This window comes from Puma concolor, chromosome B2 (assembly GCF_028749965.1).
Source record: "Puma concolor isolate L17-30 chromosome B2, mPumCon1.1.hap2, whole genome shotgun sequence".
Classification (NCBI taxonomy): Eukaryota; Metazoa; Chordata; class Mammalia; order Carnivora; family Felidae; genus Puma; species Puma concolor.
In genome coordinates, this window is record NC_141671.1 from 22,339,360 (window position 1) to 22,364,312 (window position 24,953).

Genomic DNA, 24,953 nt, shown 5'->3' on the forward strand with positions numbered 1-24,953 from the left:
TGCTCTTTATTCTTGGATAAACTGTGTCAGGAGATGGTACCAGTAAAGAAGATCCTGCCATGAGATTTGTTTGAGACTTAAATTTACTCAGAGGATGAGGCAGATTATTAATAAAATATACAGTGCTTATAATACAGAAATACAAATAAAAAGGAGTTTTGATATAAGACATTATATTAGCTCAGATAATTTCTTTATATTTGTACATGATTAACTTAGAAGTCATGTGGGAAAAGGGGAATTCTCAGCTACCTTGCTTGGCTGCCACTCTTAACAGTGAACATGTGACTCCAGGTCGGCACTCCTGCTTGAAGTATATGGTCTCTCTGGAGAGCCTCTGAATGTTGTGTAAAAATGGAAGAGGTGTGACCAATTCCTTACACTTTGAACAGATTGGAAATACCGTTGCTTAGCAATTGCTCTCTCCTAAGTACCCACTGGAAGAGGAAACTATATAAGGGAGGGTTTGCATGATGTGGGTGGAGTCAGATTAACCTTCTGCATTCTGGCCCCAGCACTGAACACTATATGACCCTGGCAGATCACAGACTCTCATCTGTCAAAAGAAGCTTTCTGATGCCATGTTTCAGGCTTGGACACAAAACTAGATTAAATATGTATGGAAAGTGCTTGTTATACATTTGGCATTAAAAAACCTGGTAGTCCTCATTAGAGAATAACTCTCTGTGAATTAGGGGTTGGGTTGGGTTATATATGCCAACAAACACAATACTTTTGCAAAAAGAAGCTAATGGAGAAGACTATCAATAAAATACTAATTGGTTCCTAACAGTACTAAGATTAAAAAGATTCAAACTTTTTGGTGAACAAATAGAAATTCTTCTTTTAACTTAAACGTGAATAATTTATTTTCCATTCACTAGTAGAATAAATCTTGCTAATTTTTGGAAAGAATAATTGGAACAGAGCTATACTCATGATACTCATGGTTTTTCCAGGCTCCTTGGTTACTGAGTTTTGTCAAGGAAAACAGATTACACATCCTCCTGTGAACACTGACATAGCAACGTTTATATATTTACTGCTTCTCTCTACCTCTTACTTCCACCTCATGATGGCCATGTAAGTAGACAGTCAGATATTATGTGTTACACTTCTGTATCAAATAAAAGAATTTTGCCATTCACCCTTGAGTCTTTGCTGCCTTGAATGGTGTCTAGCCCATCGTTCATGGTCCTTAGAGTTAGATGGCTGGATAATGATAATAATAAACAAGTAATATTTTTGAGGGTTTCCAAGATGGCAGGCACTTTTGACACGGATTTAAGGTAGTTATAATATCAGTTATGCAGATAAAGAAACTGAAGCTTGGAGCAATGAGGGAATTTGTCCAAGGTTCACGTAACGGCAGAGCCAAAACTCAAATCTAGGGCTAATATCCAAATCCATCTTCTTAACTACAGCACTCTACTGCTCCAGCAAACAGATAAACAAGCTCTATAATAAAGGAATAAATTCACAAAGCTTTTTATGGGTGGGTTTGGGACTAAATATGTTTGGACTACTTGAGCTTTCTTGCCTACCTTTCCTGTGCTCTATTCTGTCTGGTGCTGCTGACAGACTGAACTGCCATACCTAGAAATCATTTTTGTTCTGCCTATTCTTTGACTTTTTTTATTTTATGCCCTTTTCTGGCTTAAAACAGTATTTCTTTGGTATTCCATTTTATCTCCTCTGTTGGCTTTTCAGCTATCCCTTCTTTTTTATGCTGTTAGTGGTTGCTTTAGAGGTGTGTCATCCAACAGGCTAGCCATTAGCTCCATTAGCACCTGAAATGTGGCTACAATAACTGAGATGTGCTCATTGTTTAAAATATACACTATGGGGTGCCTGCATGGTTCAGTCAGTTGAGTGTCCAATTCTTGATTTTGGCTCAGGTCATGATCTTGTGGTATGTGGGCTCGAGTTCCACATAAGGCTCTGAGCTGACAGCCATGGAGCCTGCTTGTGATTCTCTTTCCTTTTCTCTCTGCCCCTTCCTCTCTGTCTCTCTGTCTCTCTGTCTCTCTCAAAAATAAATAAACATTAAAAAATAAAATACACACTAACTTCTCAAAATTAGTATAAGCAAAGGATGTAAAATATCTCACTAATAATTTTTATGCGACTACATGTTGAAATGATAGTATTTTGAAGATATTGACTTAAATAAAATATCAAAATAAACATTCTATTTATCATATGGTTTTAATGTGGCTTCTTGAAAATTTAAAATGACATAGGTGTCTTGTGCTTGTTTGTATTCTGTTTCTATTAGACAGTATGCTGCTCTAGGGATTATAGCATGCATCTGTAAGAAGCTTGCACTAGTACATGTCCATTTAATCCCTTCCATTCTTTATTCTACAATACACACTTAAAATCTACATATGTTATAAACCTCATAATACATTGTCATAATTTTTTGCTTAAACATATATTAAGACCTGTGAAGTTTCAGAGATATCACCCTCCTTGCAAGCTAATAAATTAACCTGTTATTATTTCATGAAAGCTGGCAGAAGACATGAAACTTCTGGGTCAGAGATACAGGGCTTTATTACTCACAGTATAATGAGCAGTATGAAAATCAGCATATTTACATTGATTCCTCCCACTCCCAAGTCTCACATGGGCAGTGTGGTGGGCCGAAATGGATGCAATATATATAAAGGGTTTGTGATGCAGCCAGGGAACCCATGGTCAAGGGCCTGGAACTTTTGGGACAAGAGGTAAACATTATAAAAAACATAAAAAACAGAAAACAAAAGCCAGTCTTCCTACTGCTGGTAAATGAGCAGTTCTCCAGTATCCATGGCTATAGTCATGACCTACTTACTGGCTGTTTTGCTTAGCAACATTAGTTATTCCTTATTAGATATTAGATATTAGGTATTATTAGATATTATTAGACAGATAAGCCTTGAAATCTGGTATATGCAGCAGGAACTTTCACAGACTCTCACAGCCTACCACAGATTGCCTCTTCCAATAACAGTCAATTGTCTTTGGAAGAAATGAAGAAATGAGAAAAAAAAATCTTTCCTATTTATCCACATATTTGACATTTTAGTTGTTCTTTCTTTTGTGAAAATCCTACATTCCATCTATTATTATTTCCTTTCAAACTGAAGAACTTTTAGTATTTCCTGAAATGCAGATCTTTTCTGGTAATGAATTCTCTCAGCTTTTATTTATCTGTAAATGTCTTTATTTCATCCTTTTTCTTTTAAGATTTTATTTTTAAGTAATCTCTTCATACAACATGGGGCTCAAACCCACAACCCCGAGACCAAGAGTTGTATTCTCTACCAACCGAGCCATCCAGATGCCCCTGTAATGTTTCTTTTACTCTTGCACTTAAGGTTTCCTATCTTTGATTCTCAATAATTTGACTTGTTATGGTTTTATCTATGTTTATCCTGGTTGGAGTTCTTTGAGCCTCTTGGAGCTTCAAGTTAGATTACTTAAAATTTGGAAAAAGTTAGGGCATTAGTTCTTTAAATTTGTTTTTTTCTCTCCTGTTTTTTTTGGGACTTTGATCACTTACATGTTAGACCATTTGGTATTATCACACAGATCAGTGAGGCTCTATTCATTTTTTCCATCTTATTTATCTCTGTTTCAGTTAAGGTGAAACTCTATTATTTCCCAACACACTGAGACCTCCAGAATCTCTATCAGTTCTCAAGCTCTTCTTAGTTTTTCTTTGTCAGGCTTTGTAAAATTTTGCCCTGTATGTGTACAATAGCATTTGGGCAAAAAGTTAAGAGGACCCCATGAAAATCTAGTTACCTCAGCATCCCCTGATTTCTGCTGTTCTGAGTATTGCTGTCTTGTGCCACAGTTTAGAAAGTACTCCGCTTCCTCCCCAACAGAAAACTAAGGCAATGGGATCATATCTGTGTTTCCCTTGTTTCAAATACCATAGCCTCATGGTGCCTACTGTCCTATTCCTGAAGATAATTGTTTCATATATTTTATCTAGCTTTACAGTTGTTTAGGGAAGTGGGTAAATTTTATGCTTATTATTCCCTCCATGCAAAAAGTCCCTAGAAACTTTGGAAGGTTGGTTTATTTATATCTGAGTCTACCTGACATCCAAGCTGTTGCACTTTCCCCTATATAGTAATTCCAGGATGGTAGGCTCCATATCTTAGTAAATTTTTAAAAACCAGGGGCCATTATTTGAAAATTCCACAGGTAACAATCATACTCAGAGGTGGAAGATAGCTTTTTACTGAAGATGAGGAACAAGACATGGATTCCCACTTTTAAACACTTCTATTCCACCAAGTACCAGAACTTCTAGCTATAGTAATTAGGCTAAATGATAAAAGTCATTTAAATTCAAAAGGTTGGAGTAAAATTATCTCTGTTCCCAGGTGATATTCTTATATCTATAAAACTCTAAAAATTCCATACAAAAATATCCCCTTCAAATTGATACAGCTAATAAATGAATTCAGCAAAGTTACAGGATACAAATCAACACACAAATATCAGTTGCATTTCTAGACACTAACAGTAAATGATCTGAAAAGTAAATTAAAAATTAATTGCATTTACAGCAGTATAAAAAGAATGAAATACTTAAGAATAAATTTGACCAAGGAAATGAAAGACTTGTATGCTGAAAACTTCATAACATTTTCAAAAGAAATTAAAGAAAATGGAAAGAAATTAAATAAATGGAAAGACATCTTATGTTCATGTATTAAAAGACTTAATATTGCTAAAATGCCAATACAGCCCAAAGGGAGTTACAAATTTCATGCAATCCCTATAAAAATCCCAATGACACATTTGGCAGAAATAGAAGGCCCATCCTAAAATTCATATGGAATCTCAAGAGATCTAAATAGCCCAAACAATCTTGAAAAGGAAGAACAAAGCTAAAGGAGTCATATTTTCTTGTTTTAAAATTTACTTTGAAGCTATAGTAATCAAAACAATGTGGTATTAGCATAAAGACAGACATATAGACCAATGGAATAGGATAGAGAGCACAGAAATAACAAACACCTCATACATAGTGAATTTTGACAGGAGTGCCCAGATTGGTCATAGGGAAATGGCAGGGTTTTCAACCTGTGGTGCTGGAAAAAAACAGATATCTACATGCAAAAGAATGAAGGTGGACCCTTACCTTACAACCTATAGAAAAATCAAGTCAAAGTAGGTCAAAGACTTAAAGGTAAGAACAGAAACTATAAAGCTCTTAGAAGAAAACATGAGGAGAATCTTCATGACATAGGATTTGGCAATGGTTTATTGGATATGCCACCAAAAACATGGGTAAGAAAATTAACATTAGAAAAATAGAATTCATCAAAATTAAAAACATTGTGTATCAAAGTACAATAACAATAGAATGAAAAGACAACACAGAATGGGAGAAAATATTTGCAAATCATATATCTGGTAAGGGATTAATATCTAAAATATATAAAGAACTCCTAAAACTCAACACAAAACAAACACACCAATTTAAACAAGGACAAAGGACTTGAATTGGTGTTTCTCCAAAGAAGATCTATGCTACATGAGAAGATGCTCGTCATCGTTAGTCATTAGGAAAATTTAGGTCAAAACTACAGTGAGATACCACTTCACACATGTTAGGATGACTATTATATATACAAAAAAAAAAAGTGATACAATGGAAAATAACAAGTGTTGGTGAAGATATTCAGAAATTTGGACCCTTATGCATGCTGGTGGGAATGTAACACAATGCAGCTGCTGTGGAAAACAGTTTGGTAATTCTTCAAAAAGTTAAACACAGAGTTACCATATGATCCAGTGAAGCCACTCATAGGTATACAGCCAAGTGAATTGAAGGCAGGGATTGAAACAAATACTCGTACATCAATGTTTATAGCAGCATTATTCACAATAGCGGAAAGGTGGAAGCAACCCACATGTCTATTAACAAAAGAATAGCTAGACAAATAGGCATATACATGGAATAGAATGTGATTCAGCCTTAAAAATGAAGGAAATTCTGACACAAGCTACAACATGGATGAACCTTGAAAACATGCTGAGTGAAATAAGCCAGACACAAAAGGACAAATATATGATTTAACTTATATGGATCTCCTGGATAGGTAAATTCATAGAGACTGAACATAGAACAGAGGTTCCCAGTGGTCTGGGGAGGGAGAAATCGGAACCTACTGTTTAATGGGTACAGAATGTTTGTTTGGAGGGCTGAAAAAATCTGGAATAGTGATTATGGTTGCATAACACTGTAAATGTACTTGATGCCACTTAATTGTACACTTAAAGATGTAAATGGTTTTAAAAAACTAGTGTTGATAGCTTTTTATTTTGTGATAAATGACATTAGAAGAAAACCCCAGGCACCTGGGTGGCTCAGTCTGTTAAACATCCGACTTTAGCTCAGGTCATGACCTCACAGTTTGTGGGTTCAAGCCCTGTGTTGGGCTCTGTACTGATAGCTCAGGGCCTAGAGCCTGCTTCAGATTCTGTGTCTCCCTCTCTCTCTGCCCCTCCCCCATTTGCGCTCTCTCTCTCTCAAAAATAAATAAACATTAAAAAAAAATTTTTTTTAATGTTTATTTATTTTTGAGACAGAGAGAGACAGAGCATGAACAGGGGAGGGGCAGAGAGAGAGGGAGACACAGAATCTGAAACAGGCTCCAGGCTCTGAGCTGTCAGCACAGAGCCCGACGCGGGGCTCGAACTCACGGACCATGAGATCATGACCTGAGCTGAAGTCGGACGCTTAACTGACCGAGCCACCCAGGCGCCCCTAAAAAATTTTTTTAAAAAGAAAAAAACCTCAAATTATCTATTCTTGCTATAAATTATTTTTACAGAAAGGACATTTTAATACCAAGAAAGAAAGAAAGAAAGAAAGAAAGAAAGAAAGAAAGAAGAAAGCACATTCTCAGATTAAAACAAGAGTTCTTTACAATCAAGACACTTGGTGACCTCACACTGACTTGATATTATTCTTATTCTGCTTGGGCCTAGAAAAAAAATGTTTCTTGTACCTCTTCATGCCTGTGGGTAGGTATATCAGCATCATTGCCCATCACCTTCAAAAGGGTTTTTGAGCTGAGTTGACAACACCAGGGTGATTTTATAGTGGCATAGAGCCAGAGTGATCCTGTACAACACCTGAATTCTTTACATTATTCCTGGAATATGTACTATACACATTTTATGCTTAAATGTTTATATGTGATTTTCACAATACTGTAATCAGCTGTGATAGGCAGTGTAGGAAGGATATTCAAGAGGTATATTTCTATACCATTTGTGTGTTTTACGGTGAGCCCCATAGCACTGGTGCAATTTAAAAAGAACATTTGAAAACAGTGTTCAACTAGTCAGTGCAAGTTGAGATTGTTAACTTTCACTTTTAATATCATTTCCTCAACCTGTAAGAATATCTACAGGGGCTTCAAAGTCTGCTTCCTGTTGTAGGGGCGCCAGTTTTGGGTTTCTCTGATTTTGACACTTTCAGTAGCGAGAGGAACTTCTAAAGTGATCATCTCTTTTGATTTTTGTTAAGAGGGGGATGTTTTGCCTCTATAGTGAGTTGTCTTTGGAAGATGAACATAAGATGTTAAAACTGACCTGTCAGGAAATGAATAAGTCAACATGTCTTTGTTAAAATGTAAATTGTGGAAATACATAAATATCTACTCCTCTGTTGAACAGAAGAAATACAACTCTCATGAGCATACCTTAGCATTTGAATTTTCCTCAAGGACAGAGCTTCAGACAGAGAAAAGGAAGAACTCATACATGGAAGCAACATTCATACTTCATTAGCTTAACCTCAAGTGTGACCATGGCGTGGCCCTTTAGGAAGAAAGGCACAATTAGATACGGAACTACTGAACTTTGGTTAGCTCTGGATCTTACCTCCTAGACTTTCCCTCCCTGGAGACAGAGAGGCCTGTTTGTATTGTGTATTTTTATTTAGAGGGTCAGCTGGAACAAGGAAGAGAAGCTTAAACAAACTGCTCTCTACTGCCTTTTTTTGCACTAGTTTTTATATCTGAGACTAAAGACTCCATTTAATTCAAAGTGGGAACAGATTTTCAAATGTCAGGGACAGCTGTGGAGTGATTCTCTCAAAGTCCCAGGGCTCAAAATACTTGTCAGGCCTGGAGAACAAGGAGAAAGAAACTGTCCTCCAGCTGTTCAAATAGAAATCATAAAAATTGTTGCCTACAAAAGATTCCCTTTAAAGCCAGCCATTCCTCTCCTCCCCACCAACCCTACCAACTCTCCAGTGTAGAGCTTCTTTATGCCTCTTTATTTCCACCCATCCCAGTTTTCATGCTGCACCCTTAGAACCTGTGCTTGACTCTTATCTCTTTCTTTCCTCCTTTGGCTGTGTGGTATGGGGAAAGAGCATGAACTTGGAAAGGACATGTCGCGGCATACACAGGCTGATCTGCCTGCCTTGTGGTGAGTATCTTCACCTCACTGAGCCTCAGTGTCCTCACATGTGTCATGGGGATGATGGCTTTTATTTCCTGTAGTGTTAGTGATTAAATGAAGTAGTCCATGAAAAAGCTTCTGCTGTAAATTGGACATTGAGTAAGTGTGAACAAAAAAACCCCCAAATCAGAAACCCAAGCCTCCCCTCACCCTTTTCGCATCATTTCTCAGCCTCATCCCTCCTTTACTATGCTCACTCCTTAGCCAGGGGCCTGTGTCCCCTCCCACCTGAGATAATGGAATAGCTTCCCACCTGGTGTCCCTGCCTACAGTCTCTTTTTCCAAGCCCTCCTCTGTGTCATGGAGACAAGGAGTTCTGAACCCCACTAGACATTTGTCTTCTTATGCACAGAACCTTTTGTGTGTCCTTTTCTACCCTCAGGATGGTACCAAGTTTATTGGTCTAATATTATTGGCTCTTATAGTTAATTTTCCCAAAGTAGCTCCAACTTTTCCTTTCTCCACTTTCCTGTCTAACCTCCCTATTCATGCCAACCATTTGTCTTCTGTCCCCTTCCATGTAGACCACGTAGGTTCCCACCACCACCCCTTGTCCTTCCCAGTCTTTGACTTCATCTCCTTTTCTCTATTTCAAAGATACTGCTCCATGAACTTGTCTCAACTACCTGGGCTTTGGGTGATGTCTCTCCTCTGATGTCCGTTGCACTATCTCACCATCCCCGTGACATTTACTGAAGAGTGTGCTCTATTTTACATAGTGTCTGTCTCCTCATCTGGACTTAGAGCTCCTTGAGGAACTGTCAAATATAACATTAGACCTTTGAAATCTAGAAGAGTGCTCTTCACAAGACCAATAAATCTGAATTTCTGAAGAACATCAAAATAGGATGTACAGAAAGAAGGTTCCCCTGATCCCCCTGCCCTTAGCCCCCTTTCCATTCATGTATTTTTGTGTTGAATAATTGCTCACATTATTTGAACATGAGCTTTAATATTCATTTATTCTTTAAAATTTTTATTTTATTAAGCATCTACTAAGTGTTAGGCACCATGGTAAGCACTGGAGGTACAATTGTGAAGAAAGCTTTTCCTAAGTCCGTTTGCTTATAGAATCTTGATTTCAACTCACTTCTTAAGCATTTGGGGAAGGGCAGGGGTAAATTCAAGTTTTGTAGAGCCAAAAGCCTTTACCATCTTTGGATCCTCTTGAAGAAGAAGTAATAAAAAATTGCAAATACAAATGCATGTTTAAAGATTTAAAATGATAAAAGAAATAATATATTATTAAATTTAAAATCATTAAATTAAAATGTTGACAAGTATCACAAACATGGCAAAAATAAAAATAACATTTTAACTAATTAGCTCTCTGACTCTCCTTTAAGTACTTGTTTCTCCTAGAGTTTTTTGGTTTCAGTCTCCTCAGATGGCACTTTTGTAATATTTTCCTATAAAGAGATGAGGAGGATGATTCAGTCTTTCCTTTAGCGTTGTTGGTTGTTTTTTTTTTTTTTTTTAATTATTGATAGTTTACCAAAGAAAAGATTAGTTTCCAAGTTTGTTTTTTGGCTGATTTTTAGAATTAGTGTCATATTTGGAAAAGCATCTACTGAGTTTTTTCATATAATACTGTAAGATTCAAGGACTTTTCAATGTTTTTAATATACTGATTAATCTCTAAAAATATCTGTGACTTAGCAACACTCATAAACTATTTTGTCACCACTGTTCTCACTCAGTGGCTTCTTATAAGTTTTAGGTTATAGTTGGTCATATCCATGATTTGTGCCAAATCAGTAAGAGTTCATTCTTTTTCCATTTTGCTATGGAACTTATTCCTTTTCCTTAACTGGAATATCAAACAACCCAAAGAGCCCATTCCTTACTTTCACTCACAGTGTATTTCTTTCTCTTAATGAATTACTACTTTGGGTTTAATGTAAAGAATTTTTTTTTTTTTTTTGCTACAGCTTGCTTCTCAATATTATAAGAATCCTTACTAAATACATTGCTCATTTTTATAACTTTTATATTTCATTCATTTTTGGTTGGATTTTTCTCTTAACATTTTAATATATAAATTTAATAATGACCAAAATAAATACCCCTTTTCTATATCCAAATTTGGACTTTGGTTTTTCACTTGTTTCATTGATATATTCTAAAACCTCTTGCCACTTTGCAAATAAAACAGTGTCTTCAAGCTTTATCAAAACATTGTTTTCTTTTCAAAAAGAAAACAAAAGAGACTGATTTGTTTATAATTGTATTTGTCTAATCCTCCAGTATATATCTGTCCAAGAGAGCTTCCATTTTGACTAGGTGCCTGTAAGAATTGAACCCTTCACTCACAGTTTTAAATGTCTGATGATTGGAAACATTTTCCACAGATTCCATTTCAAACCTTGTTTCTCTCCCATGACTCACATACTTCTATTTGGTGCTGGGGAGACTGCATAAGGCACCATCCTGTAGGCCTGAACCTTCTACTCAGTGCCAGCAGGTCAATAGAGTGGGTGGTGAGAGCATTCTTGATGCAGTTCCTGCTCCAGGGCCATCCATAGTAACTCCATACACGCACATGACTGGAAACCACAAAAATATCCTCCTCGTGGCCAAAAAAAAAAAAAAAAATAGATGCTCAATTTAATCTCCCTTTAGCACCATTCCCCAAATGCCTTTGACCCCTTCACATGACCCATCAGGAAAGTAAGTATAATGGAGAGTTGGTCAGAGTGGTTTTAACCAATCCCAGGCTGATAAATTTTACAAATTATTACCTGCAACACACACTGTGGAAGCCCCTTTTAGGTGTTGGAAGGGACCATGAAAGTCCTAGAGGGTCCTAGAGCCCATTTCATTGACTTCATGATAAGTCTATTTGGCAAAGGATAGGTGTTGCCCTCTGCTGACTTCCAGGAACTTGAGTCCTTTACAACAGTGCTTCTCAGATTGAGATCCATGGACCAGAAATATCAGAGTCACCTGGGCCTCTAGGCATGCAAATTCTTGCACTCCACCCTAGGCCTACTGAATTAGAATTGACGTCTTTGGGTGGTTCTGCTGCAGGCTAAAAGCTTGAGAACCATTGCTTTAGAATTATGCTATCTAATATGGTAGCCATATTACCATGGTAGATATGGTAGCCATATCTAATATGGTAGGTATGTGGCTATTAAAATCGGTAAAAATTAAATAGAACTAAAAATTTATAGCACTATTGGACAGTGCTGAAATCAAACATTTCCATCATCACAGAAGCTTCTATTGAACAGTGCTGCTTTAAATTTTACGTCATGTGGGTTTGCTCATATCCTGACTCCCACCCACATAGGGCACAATTTTATATCTCAACTGTAGCATTTACACACTGTATCAACATTATTTATTTATGTGTGTACTTCTCCATCTGTAAAGTGAGTGAGTTCCAGGTCTCTGCATTATTCATCTTTATGTCCACAGAGCCTGGCCTGGAGTCTAGTACATAATGATTGTGAAACAAATGTTTGTATAATAAACAAATAAGTGAAATATACCAAGATAAACTATTCTTCTTGAAGGGTGGAGACATTTTTCTATGTTTCTTCTGTAATTCTAATTTGTGTGTCTATCTTATTTTGCATGAGAAAGCTCTAAATTTATTATGAATGCTTTGATTTGGAGAGGACTAAATCTACTTTCATTTGAGAAAAGGCACTGGCCTTAAGTTTACACTTTTACTTGAAGGGTAAATGGGAATGTCCTTTATTTGCTGAGTCTGACTAATTTGGAGACACACTCTTCAGTGAAATAATCTTCTTTTTTTTCCCCCAGAAATCCCAGGCTGTTCTTGAAATAAATAATACAGGATGGGAAAAACATTGATAATACTGCCATTCAGTCAATAACACTAAGATAAGAGCCAAATTATTCCACCTACTTAAATCATTTTTATCTAGCTCACGAAAGGAAGATAATTTAATTTCAGGAGATTGGAAACATTGATTGAGCTGTGAGTCCCTAAGGCATTTATTAGACAAATGAGACCAGTGAAAAAGAAATGTGTTTTTCATCTTTAATTTCCATAAGAGATTTATAGTCAAACTCGGGAGAGTTGATTTTTAAAACATAACATTTCCCCCCACAATTGACATCCACAGGACATTGTAGATGAAGATGTAGCAGAGGAGCTGATGGAAGGTGGCTCTTGGGTTTTATGCTGTATCATCTCCTCTCAAACCTGCAGACTTTGTTCTGAAGCCAAAGGCTACAAAACCAAGGAGCAGCTATCACTCCTATCTATTGCTTTTTGAATTGCACAGACCTTCAACAGATTAATTGTAACTATTATTACAGGGCACACCAGCTACACATGATTATTTCTATCTAGGATGAAACAGATGCAAAATTTTTAAAAATTCAGTTCTAATACCCATCTCAATTTGGGCTTAGTGGAGATGAGAACAGAGAAGAATTTGTCTCAGTGCACTCAGCCTTTTTCAGATCCTAACTGTAATAAATGAAACAAATGATCCTATAGAATCAGTCACCTCCTTCCTCCCCATGAGGTTGTATTCATGCCAATCTAGCCATTTCTTCACGGAAACCCCAGCCCATCCAGCGTTTTTCCAATTCTAGCTGTGGTTATTTGTCTATATTTGCTTGCACCAAAGATGAGGCATCCTCATAAGGGTAAGGAAGATTGGCAGTGGGGGAGGGAAGAGAATCCCGTGCAATTCCAGACTGGACCCAGCATGTGCTCTAAAGAGAGGAGGATGCATTGGCTGAGGGGGGGGGCACCCCTGGCCATTACTGCTCAGGTGGGTCACTTCAGCCCTGCTCTTTAAAAGAAAGTTTAGGGTTTTCTTCTTTTTTTATATGAATATTTTTCTTATTTTAATACATTTTTACTTTTAGTATCATATAAGAAAATTAAGAAAATTGGAAAATATCTAAGATATTCAGAATTGGTTTGCTTGTGCTTGGAGTCCTTTGTCAACACCTTCCCTGGTTTTCACTCAGATGTTTCACTGCTGCCAAGTGTGAACAGGGACAGAATAATGAAGTAAGAACCAAGTGTCATGTAGCTCCATTTCTAGGAAGTGAATTCTGACCCCAAAGACAGAGGTCTAGACCCATTCATAGGAGGTGGGAAGGTGTATTGGAAGAATACACATTTTAGGGACAGGTGGACCTGGCTTCAAAGCCCAGCTCTGCCTCTTTAGAAGGTATTAACTGACCTCTATGAGCCTTAGTTTCACTAGTTATAAATGTTGAAGTAGTGTAATAATAGCTTTTAAAGTTTCTAACTCAAAATATCATGCCCCTACTATCTCATTAAACTAAGTTTCCCCCACTGTTCTCTTTATGCACAAATATATCCCAGTAACCCATAGGTCGTGCTATGCTATTTGGCTATTGGTTCACATCTAATTTGTCTTTCTACCCAATCAGATTTTTTCCAAGTGTGGACATGATTTTGTACACAAACACAATTATAGTGACTCTTCTGACCAACAGGCCCTCAATCTGGTCTCTGGGCATTCCTGCTTAGCCCTTCTTAGGTTTCTAAGGGGGGTGTCAAAGATGGTTGAATCCCTTTTATCTGCTCCTCCTCATTGAAGCACAATTACAAGCTCTGGAAATAATGCAAGAGACATCCAAAGAAAAACTTTGAATGAGAGAAAAAGATGAATTTGTTAGGGATCCCAGGACTGGAGGAACAACATAGAGGCAGGGCATCTTAAGTTCCCCAGCCAACAAAAGAAAGCCATCCAGACTTGGCATTTTCCATCTCTCATCCTACCAATGGAAAGCAGCCCCAGGAAGCTGATTCCTCCCCCACGTTAAAGAGGAGTCCCTCTGTCTACATTCAGTGTGCTCAATACCACTAGCCATTGGGTATCCCACAAACAATAAGCAGACAGGCAAAATATTCTTCCTTGACAGAGAATAGAATCTATGAATTTGAGGACAGAACAATAGAATTCACTCAATATGAACAACAGAGAGAAAAATAGCCTGGCATAAATGAACGGAGCACCAGGGAGTATGAGACTCTAAAAAAGATTCAACACTTGTACCATCAGAATCTGAGAAGTCTGAGACAGTGGGCTGGAAGAGGATTTGAAGAAAAAATAGCTGAAAACTTCCCAAACTTGGCAAAGGGCACAAAGGAACAGATCCATGAAGATGAGAAAACCCCAAACAGGATAAGCCAAAAGAAATCCATGTCAACATGCCATAATTAAACCTTTGAAAACTAAAGACAAAGAAAATATCTTGAAAGCACATCAAGCAACACATTATCTGTATGTAACACCAATTCAAATGAGAGTGGACTTCTCTTCAGAGACCTTGGAGGCCAGAAGGAAGTGGCATAATATTTTTAAAGTGCTGAAATGAAAAGATGTCAATCACAAATTCTTTATCTGGTAAAAGTATCCTTCAGGAATAAAGAAGAAATAAAGACATTCTGAGACAAAAGAGGACTAAAGGAATGTGTTGTTACTGGACCCACCCCTAAAGACTGGTTGAAGGAAATTCTTCATGTAGAAATGATTTAAAAAAAATTATGGATCACCAGGAAGGAAGAGGAAACAAAGGAAAAAGTAGAAATATAGGTACATGAAATAGATTATTCTTTTCTTCAGGAGTTTTGCAAATTGTGTAGTAAAGATTTTACCTTACCTAAAGAGAAGTCTGGCCTTTGTACTTGGCCCCTGGAGGTAATCTCTAAGTCTTTGGAATGTACTACCTGACAAGAGTGCTTTTGTTTATCTGGGACCTTGGGTCAAATCAGACAGTCTATGCTAAAGGTGATTTATGGCAGGGGGCCTTGGGAACTTGGTATTAGCTCAACTTCTGCAGGAGCTGGAGACTAAGGTCAGCCATCCAGCTTACATAACCAAGTCTCAATAAAATCTCTGGGCCCTAAAACTCAGATGAGCCTTCTTGATTGACAATACTCTGTGAATATTGACATACATCATTACTAGGACAAGTTAGAGTTCTCCATGACTTCACTGGGAGATAACAACTGGATCCCACACTCACCTGGACACACCTGGACTCCACCCCAAGTACTTCTTTTCTTGGTTGAATTTAATTTGTATCATTTTGCTTCAATAAACACTAACTGTGAGTATAATAGTCTTTAGTATGTTCTGTGAGTCTTTCTAGCAAAATATCAGGTCTCCCACAGTCTTGGAAGTGCCCAAATTAGCAGTTAGTGTAATAAGGAAATGTGGTCTCAGGAACCGGCAAATCTGGAGTCAGTGTCAGAAGTTGGGGACTCCTGGCTGCACAAATCATAGTAGAGGATTGACACAAAAATTATAACACCATCTTATACTCAAGATAATAATATTTAAAAATGAGGAAGGCAGAGAGGCATAAATAGCGCTCAGGTTTCTACATCTCACTCAAAGTGTTTATACTGCTAGCAATCAACTGCTATAAGCCACATATGTATGACACTCAGAGAAACCACTATAAAAACAAGATAAAGAGATACACTCAAAGACATCAGAAATAAAGATGTAACCCTAACAAGTGTCCATGTAGCCCACAGGAAGAAGGTAAAAGAGAAATAGGAAAACAAGCAAAACAAAAAAGAGAAACAAAGAAAATAAGCAAATAATTAAATGGCAAACTTAAACACTAACATATAAGCATTTACTTTAAGTATATTTTTTTGATAGAGACAGAGCATGAGCAGGGGAGGGGCAGAGAGAGAGGGAGACACAGCATCCAAAGCAGGCTCCAGGCTCTGGCCATCAGCACAGAGCTCGACACAGGGCTCAAACTCACAAACCATAAGATCATGACCTGAGCTGAAGTCGGACGCCCAACCGACTGAGCCACCCAGGTGTCCCTGCATTTACTTTAAGTACAAACGGTCTAAATATATCAGTTAAAAGACAGAGATTGGCAGAGTAGATTAAAGAAAAAAAAATAATGACCAATTTATATGTTGATTCCAAGAAACTCACTTCAAATTCAATGACATAAGTTGAAAATAAAAGGATCAGAAGAAAAATATATTTCATTAAAACATTAATATAGAAATCAGGAGTGGCTACATTACTGTTTGATAAAGTGGACTTCAGAGCAAAAAAAATTACCAGAGAAGAAGACATTACAAAATAATCTACCAACAAGACATAATGATAGTAAATATATATGCACCAAAATCAAAGTCTCAAAATACATGAATCAAAACTGATAAAGCTGACAAGAGACATAGAAAATTCATAGTTGCAGACCTCAACATCACCTTCTCAGCAACTGACAGAACTAGTGGACAGAAAATCAGTATGGATATAAAATATCTGGACCACACTATCTAATCTACAGAATCTAGTTGCCATATATAGAACATTCCATCCAACAAATAGAAAATACACATTTTTTAAACTCTCATAGAATATTTACCAAGATATAAAACTGGGCCGTGAAATAAAACTCAGCAAATTTCAAAGAAACTATACAGTTCTCTGACCATAATGGAATCAAACTAGAAATCAATAACATAACGACAGCAGGAAAAATCCTTAAAATTGGAAAATGGAAATTAAACAAAATGCTTTTATTTTTTTTTTAATTTTTTTTTTCAACGTTTATTTATTTTTGGGACAGAGAGAGACAGAGCATGAACGGGGGAGGGGCAGAGAGAGAGGGAGACACAGAATCGGAAACAGGCTCCAGGCTCTGAGCCATCAGCCCAGAGCCTGACGTGGGGCTCGAACTCACGGACCGCGAGATCGTGACCTGGCTGAAGTCGGATGCTTAACGACTGCGCCACCCAGGCGCCCCAACAAAATGCTTTTAAATAATCCATAGATCAAAGAAGATGTCTCAAAGGAAAAATTTAAAAACACAGAACTGAATGGAAATGAAAATACAAAATACAAAAAAAAAAAAAATGTGAAATGCAGTTAAAGCAGTACTGTGAGGGAAATTATAGCACTAAATATTTTCATTAGAAATGAGGAGAGGGGTGCCTGGGTGGCTCAGTCAGTTAAGCGACTGGCTTTGGCTCAGGTCATGATCTCATGGTTTGTGAGTTAGATCTCCATGTCCAGCTCTGTGCTGACAGCTCAGAGTCTGGAGCCTGCTTCAGATTCTGTGTCTTCTTCTATCTCTGTCCCTTCCCCACTCACGCTCTGTCTCTCTCTGTCTCTCAAAAAATAACTAAATATTAAAAAAAAAGTTAAAAACAAAGAAAAAAGAGAAAAATGAGAAGAGGTCTTGAAACAATAATCTACATCCCTACTATAAAAAAACTAGAAGAAGAATAGCAAGATAAAGCCAAAACAAACAAAGTGTAGGAAATAATAAAAAACAGGTATCAATGAAATGAAAAATAGGAAAATAATAGAGAAAATCTATGAAATAAAAAACTGACTCTGGAAAAAATCAATAATATTTAAAAAATCTCTAGCAAGATTGATGAAAATAAAAAGTGTGAAGATATCAATTACCAATATCAAGAATGAAATGGGAGACATCACTACAAATCCTGCAGCCATGGTAAAGATAACAAGGGAATGCTATGAACACTTTGTGCTCATAAATTGAAAACCTTCCATAAATGTCCTTTCCTTGAAAATAACAAACTACCAAAATTCAACTAAGGTAAAACAGCTAATTAGAATATACCTCTCACTTTTAAAGAAATAGAATTTGCTATTAAAAGCATCCTGAAAAAGAAATCCTTAGGCTCAGATGTATTTAGGGTCCTCAAGACCACACCGAGGATAATGAGTGGAACTCATGGGACCCAGCATATTGTACTCATGGTTAAGATTTATTACAGCAAAAGGATACAGAGTAAAATCAACAAAGGGACAAGTACTTGGGGTGAATTCTAAGGAAACCAAGTATAGGCTTCCAAGAGTCACTTCCCAGGGGAGTCAAACAGTTCTTAATTCCTCCAGCAAAGAGTTATGATACCACACGTGAAGTTCACCTGAGCCTAGATGGCCAGGATTTTTTTTTATCAGGGTTGCTCATCTAGGTACACAGTGCCTGTGTGACTGACCATAGTCACTAAAATTCCAGATGCCTGGAAGGAAAGTAGTAGTTTAACACAAACCACACCACACTGTTTAGGGAGTGCTCTTAGCAGTTAGGGAAAGGGGTACATAACTTTGGGAAACTATTTACCACCCCAGATTTCCAGACACCAGCCAAGGGTCAACCTTGCAAGCAGGTCTTACAAGGATCACAGCCTTAGGTCTGCAATGTTAATTATTTTCTGCACACTGGAGAATTCCAAAAAACAACTAAAGGAAAATTAAAACCAACTTTACACCATCTCTTCCAGAAAATACAAGAGAAGGGAACACTTCCTGGTTCATTTTTTGAGGCCAGTATTATCTTGATACCAAAACCAGGGAGATAGTACAAAAGAAAGAAAACTATATAGAACAGTATTTCTCATGAACTTAGATACAAAATCCTCAACAAAATATTAGCAAACTGAATCCAATAATGTATAAAAGTAATTGTATATCAGGACCAAGTGGGATTTATTACAGCTATGCAAAGGCTGGTTCAACATTTGAAAATCAACGAAGTAGTCTATCATACCATAATCAAAAATCATATCATATCAATTGATGTAGGAAAAAAAAAACCCTTTTATGATAAAACCTTTTAGCAAGATAAAAAATGAAGGTGAATTATAGCAACTTAATAAAGAGCATCTACAAAAAACATATGGCCTGAAACATACTTAATGGTAAAACACTGGATGCTCTCCCTCCAAGATCAGAAATAAGGCAAAGATGTCTGCTCTTACTATGCTTATTCAGCACAGTACTGGGATTTCTAGCCTCTGGAATTAAGCAAGAAAAAAAGGGGGAGGAGTAAAGATTGAAAAAAAGAAGCTATTTGCAGATGACCTAATTGTCTCTGTAAGAAATCCCAGAGAGTCATGTATAAACTGAACTTAGAAACACAGTATCATTTATAATCGTTTGGAAGAAGATGAAATGCTTAACGATAAGTGTAAAAATTACATATACAGTCTGTAGGCTGAAAAAAATTTTTAAATGTTTTATTTATTTTTGAGAGAGAGAGAGAGACTGCAAGTGGAGGAGGGGTAGAGAGAGAGGGAGACACAGAATCCGAAGAGGCTCCAGGCTCTGAGCTGTCAGCACAGAGCCTGACACGGGGCTTGAACTCACAAACCATGAGATCATGACCTGAGCTGAAGTCTGACACTTAACTGCTGAGCCACCCAGGTGCCCCTGTAGACTGAAAAATTTTTAAATGCTGATAAAAGGAAGTGAAGAAGTTCATAAACTGGAAGACTCAACATAGCAAATATGTTAATTCTACCTAAACTGACCTATGGTTTTAAGAGAATATCTATCAAAATCAGCAAGGCAACTCTAAAAAAAATTATTTATTTATTTTGAGAGAGAGAGAGAGAGAGAGAGAGAGAGAGAGAGAGAGAGAGAGGTGGAGGGAATGCGTGCATACAGGGAGGGGCAGAGAGAGTGAGGGAGAAAGGAGAATCACAAGCAGGCTCTGCACCAACAGCCAAAATCGAGTTAGATGCTTAACCAACTGAGACACCCAGAGGTCCTGACAATGTAATTTTTTATAGAAATAAAGAAGTTTACTCTAAAATTTATATGGAAAGGCACAGACCTTAGAAAACTAGGTAAAACAATCCTGACAAAGAATAGAGAGGGGGGCAGGAATCAATCTTTCTGATAGTAAGTCCTACTCTCTAGCTATGCTAGTCAAGACTTGTGAGGAATGGGTGGGAGTTAAACATATAGATCAAAGGAAAAGAGTACAGAGCCTGGACACAGATCCACAGAAATACTCCCAAGTGGTCTTAGAAAAGGTACAATGGCCATTCGATGGAGGAAGGATAGCTTTCCAACAAGTGGTATTGAACAAACGGACATCAATAGTCAGGAATACACACACAGACTGACCTAAATCTGGTACCATAAAAACTAACCAAAATGGATCATGGATTTAAAGGTAAAAATAACCACAGGGCACCAGGTGGCTCAGTTAGTTAAGTGTCAGACTTTGGCTCAGACCAAAGTTCAAGCCCTGAGTCAGGCTCTCCACTGTAAGTGCAGAGCCTGCTTCCAGTCCTCTGCCTTCCTCTCCCTCTGCCCCTCCCATGTGCGTTTGTTCACTCTTTCTCAAAAATAAATAAACATTAAAAAAATAAAGGTAAAAAAAGATAAAACCTGTAGAGAAAATTGGATAAAATGTTCAGGATCTAGGGCTAGGCAAATAATTTTTAGGCTTGAGGTCAAAAGCCCAAATCATGAACATATTGATAAATCATGGACATACTGATAAATTGGGCCTTATGGAGCTTAATAACCTTTTGTTATGGAAATTTTTCTATAAAGAGGATGAAAAGACAAACTACAGATGGAGAGAAAATATTTGCAAACAACATATCTGACAAATGATTAGTATCTAGAATATACAAAGAACTCTCAAAACCTGACAGTAAGAAAAAGAACAATCCAATTAGAAAACAGTCCTAGGACATGAAGAGATATTTCACTGAAAAGGATATGCAGAAGATATGCAGTTAAAAAGTAAGAATGTTCAACACCATTAACTAACATGCTCTGCTAAAAACACTAATGTTCATAGCAGTTTTACTTAACAGCCAAATCTTGGATCAGCCCAGATGTACTTCAACAGGTGAATGGTTAAGCTTCCTGGAGTACTTACAAACTCTGGCTTGGATGAATCTCCAAGGGAATTATTCTGGATAAAAAAGAAAATCCATCCTGAAAAATCACAAACTGTATTATTCCATTCATATAATATTTTTGAAATGACAAATTTTTAGAAATAGAGGCAGATTAGTGGTTGTCAGGGGCTTGGAGAGATGTGGGTGTGGTCATAAAAGGGCAACAATAGGGAACCTTGAGGTGGTGGAAATGCTCAGTGTCTTGACTGGGGTGGAGGATGGATGAACCTACAGGTGATAAATTGCATGGAATTAAACACATGCTATCCCACTGACATGCACATTCACACACACTCACAGGAGTGCAAGTAAAATTGGAGAAATGTAAATAAGATCAGCGGGTTCTATCAATGTCACTATACTGGTTGTTGTATTATACTGCAGTTTTGAAAAATGTTGTCATGGGGGGGAAACTGAGTAAAACATTCATTAAGTCTCTTAACACACATGAAGTCACAACTGCATGTGAATCTACAATCATCTCAATAAAAATTTCAACTAAAAAAAAAGAATACATAGCCTTCCCTACTAAAATATTGTGTTTGGGTAGCTCTAACAAGATCCCTGTGTCTTCAAAGACAGAGAATTTCCTGTACCCTACACTTCTACAATTAGAGGGCCATTCTGGTGGCTTTCTTGCTTGATACTGCTGGCCAACGTTAAATTCAGGGTTTTTTTCCAAAAGCAAATGAAAGTAAAACAATTGAAGTTCCTCTCCACTTGGCATCTGCACATTATTATTGCTTTCTAAATCTTAATGGAAGAAGAGAATAGCAGTTTGATAAATCATGCCTAATATACCAGAAAACTCCAGGTACCAAGCCCTCTGGCTCTGGCAGATGCTAGTCGGGAACCCCCTAGTGGCTATCTGGCTGGTCTGCAGTTTCTCACAAGGCTCCTGGAAGTGCAGCAACTCCAATATCTGGAGGGCCACATAATGAATAATTTAGAGACTTTTTTTAATGCAGGCCCTACTTGAGTCCAAATTTAATGTAGTAGTGTGGGGCAACCAGGGTGAACCAAGAGGCATGTTTGTCTGGCTTGGCTTAGCTGATGTTGTGAGGCAGGCGCTTGCTCTGTTCTGCATCTGGGTCAGTGGGAGCTGCTGTGGCATGTCAGGGCTGGCACTTTCAGACCCTGGGCTCTAGTATAATTTTCCTCAATCAGGCAACATGTGGAAATTAGAATTGATGAAATTGTGTTGTAGCCTAGGCAAGCGGAGGTATCTAATACCTTCACCAAGCTGCACTGTGGCAATCCATTCAACCTCAGACAGGAACATGTGAAGAGACAAATTGAAGTTCTTGACGAATACATTTAGTGGACATTGGGTAGAGTTTACTGTTACTGGAAAATAATGAAGTGGAAAGGACATGGCGGGGGCAGTAGGGAAACTTTAGGACACGGTGTCAAACCAAAGATTCTGTTGCAGGAAATCACCCAAGTGCCTCTGAAGAGAGCCTTCACCATTCTGTCTATCCATCCATTTTGGTGCATTCATCCCAGGATGCTATTTTGACCATAGGAAGCCAGATGGATCTGGCACAGGATGGAGAGGTGGAGGTGTTGGAAGGCAGCGGATGAGTCACTTAACACTTCCTCAGAAATAGTTAGAAGTGCTCAAATAAAGGAACCCCCCCCCCCCGAGATGGTGTTTTGAGCAGCTTTGGTAGTAGTGCTGTCTAGTGCTGTGTGTGTGGGCCAGTGTCTGGCATTATTATGCTGAATGAATCATAATTAGTGTACTATAAATTTAAAGTTGAGACCAAATAGCCCATGAACTATAATGCAAAAGTCCTCTGGAATTACATTTTTACAAGATTTTAAACAAGCTTCCCACTCCTGCCCTCACCCTCCACACTGCTTAAACAAGGATAAAGTTGCCTTTCTAACCCAGAATTTCATAAAAAGGGAAACACTCAGTAGGAACCAAGTTCTACTAAGTGCAAAGTTCAAAAAAAAAAAAAGTCTAAAAAAAAAATCCAAAAAGTGGAAGTCCAAAAATATCCCAAAGAAACGATGGGTAAGACATAATCTCTGTCATCAAAATGTTATAATGTAGTTGGGAAGATGCATCACATACACAAGAAAAGTTAACTAGAAATACAGGGAAGTGGAAATGCTCCACATATGCCATAACCAGCAAACAGGTACACAGGGAGATGAGGTAGGGATCACTCCTTCACAGAAGGCCAGGGAGGGAGGTGGGTTTGTGGAGGGATATAAAGGAGTCATCAGTTAAGAAGAAGAAATAGAGCAGTACAGAGAGTAACCGCTTGAGCAAAGAGGTAAAGGCAGTGATCAGTTAGGAACTGTGGTGTTGGCTGTGTGTGGCAGAAACCCAGCACGTGGCTTAATCTGATTGGAGTATTAATTTTCTTATATAATTAGTCTCAAGGTGGGCAACTCCAGCTCAGCTTGGGTACCTACATTCAGTGCAAGAAAGGGTGTAGTGCAGAGGCGTGTCCCAGTGGAGTCTGCCCCCTTTCATGAAGCTGCTAAGGAAACATCACCCAGAGACCTCTGCATCCTCCCAGAAATGTGTTAATGTGGCCTTACCCACCCGCACATGCTGGAAGCACTAGCTGTGCACACTATCACCCAGAACAAAACAGAGGCTCTATTGGTAAAGAAGATGCAGAGACTGGATGGTGGGCAGACACAGGTAGAAAAGGGCAAGGCATGTTGCGATGTTAACACTGGAGTGGAGTAAAAGTCTGTACAATGGTTTCTGTGTGGTGCAGTCCATTGTTTTCCAATTCTTCATACATTTCCTTTCATTATGGCAAGAGATTGGCGTGTAACATACGGGGTACATTTTATCGATCAGAAGCTTTGCGTGGTTATTGATTGTCCCTTCTCCTTTTCCAGGTCAGAAGGGGCCCCTCTTGGCTGGAATGTACCTTCAAGTGTTTCCAGTGCACACCTTTACAGTCTCAAGAACTTTGGCCAAAGGCTCTGATTATGTCCTGACTTTGTCAATATGGCCTCAGTTTACTGATGCTTGCACCTCTGTTCCCTGCAATATCTCCCACTTCTTCAAGTACTTCTGGGAGGTGTCAGGAGAATTTTAAGATGAACTTATGAATCCTCCCATGGTTTCCATGTTGCTCTCCCAAGTGACCAGCATGTTTTCACTCACCACTGCCCTTCTAGGTACTGTAGTTTCTCATGCTTTCATGATAGCCAACCAAGGACTCACAGCTGTACTTATGCTCCATTGTGGTTGGGGGGAAGCAGCCCTTTCATTCTTACAGCCCCTTTCAGTCTATATGTCTGGTGATGGATTTATGATGGTAGATTAATAAGTGATTTTTTTAATGTTTATTTATATTGGAAGAGAGAGAGTGTGCATGCCCTCATGAGTAGGGGAGGGGCAGAGAGAGAAAATCTCAAGCAGGCTTTGCACTGTCATTGCAGGGCCTGATGCAGGGCTCGATCTCACAAACTATCAGATCATAACTTGAACAAAAATCAGGAGTCAGACACTTAACCGAGGCACCCAGGCCCCTAGTAAGTGATTTTTTATAAATAGCACATATCAAAATTATATAGTAAGTGAAACAATACAAGAGAACATCGTGTCAGGATGAGTTGGGTTATGTTTCAATAACACATTTGCCAAAAATCTCATGGGTTTGAAACAGTTAAGAGTTTATTTATCAACTACTCAAACTACACAACTCAAAGTTGAGGAGGATTCAGAGTTGTGCTCAGTTAATTGTACAGAAACAATTTAACCATCTACCCTGAATCATAACTTCCCTTTAAT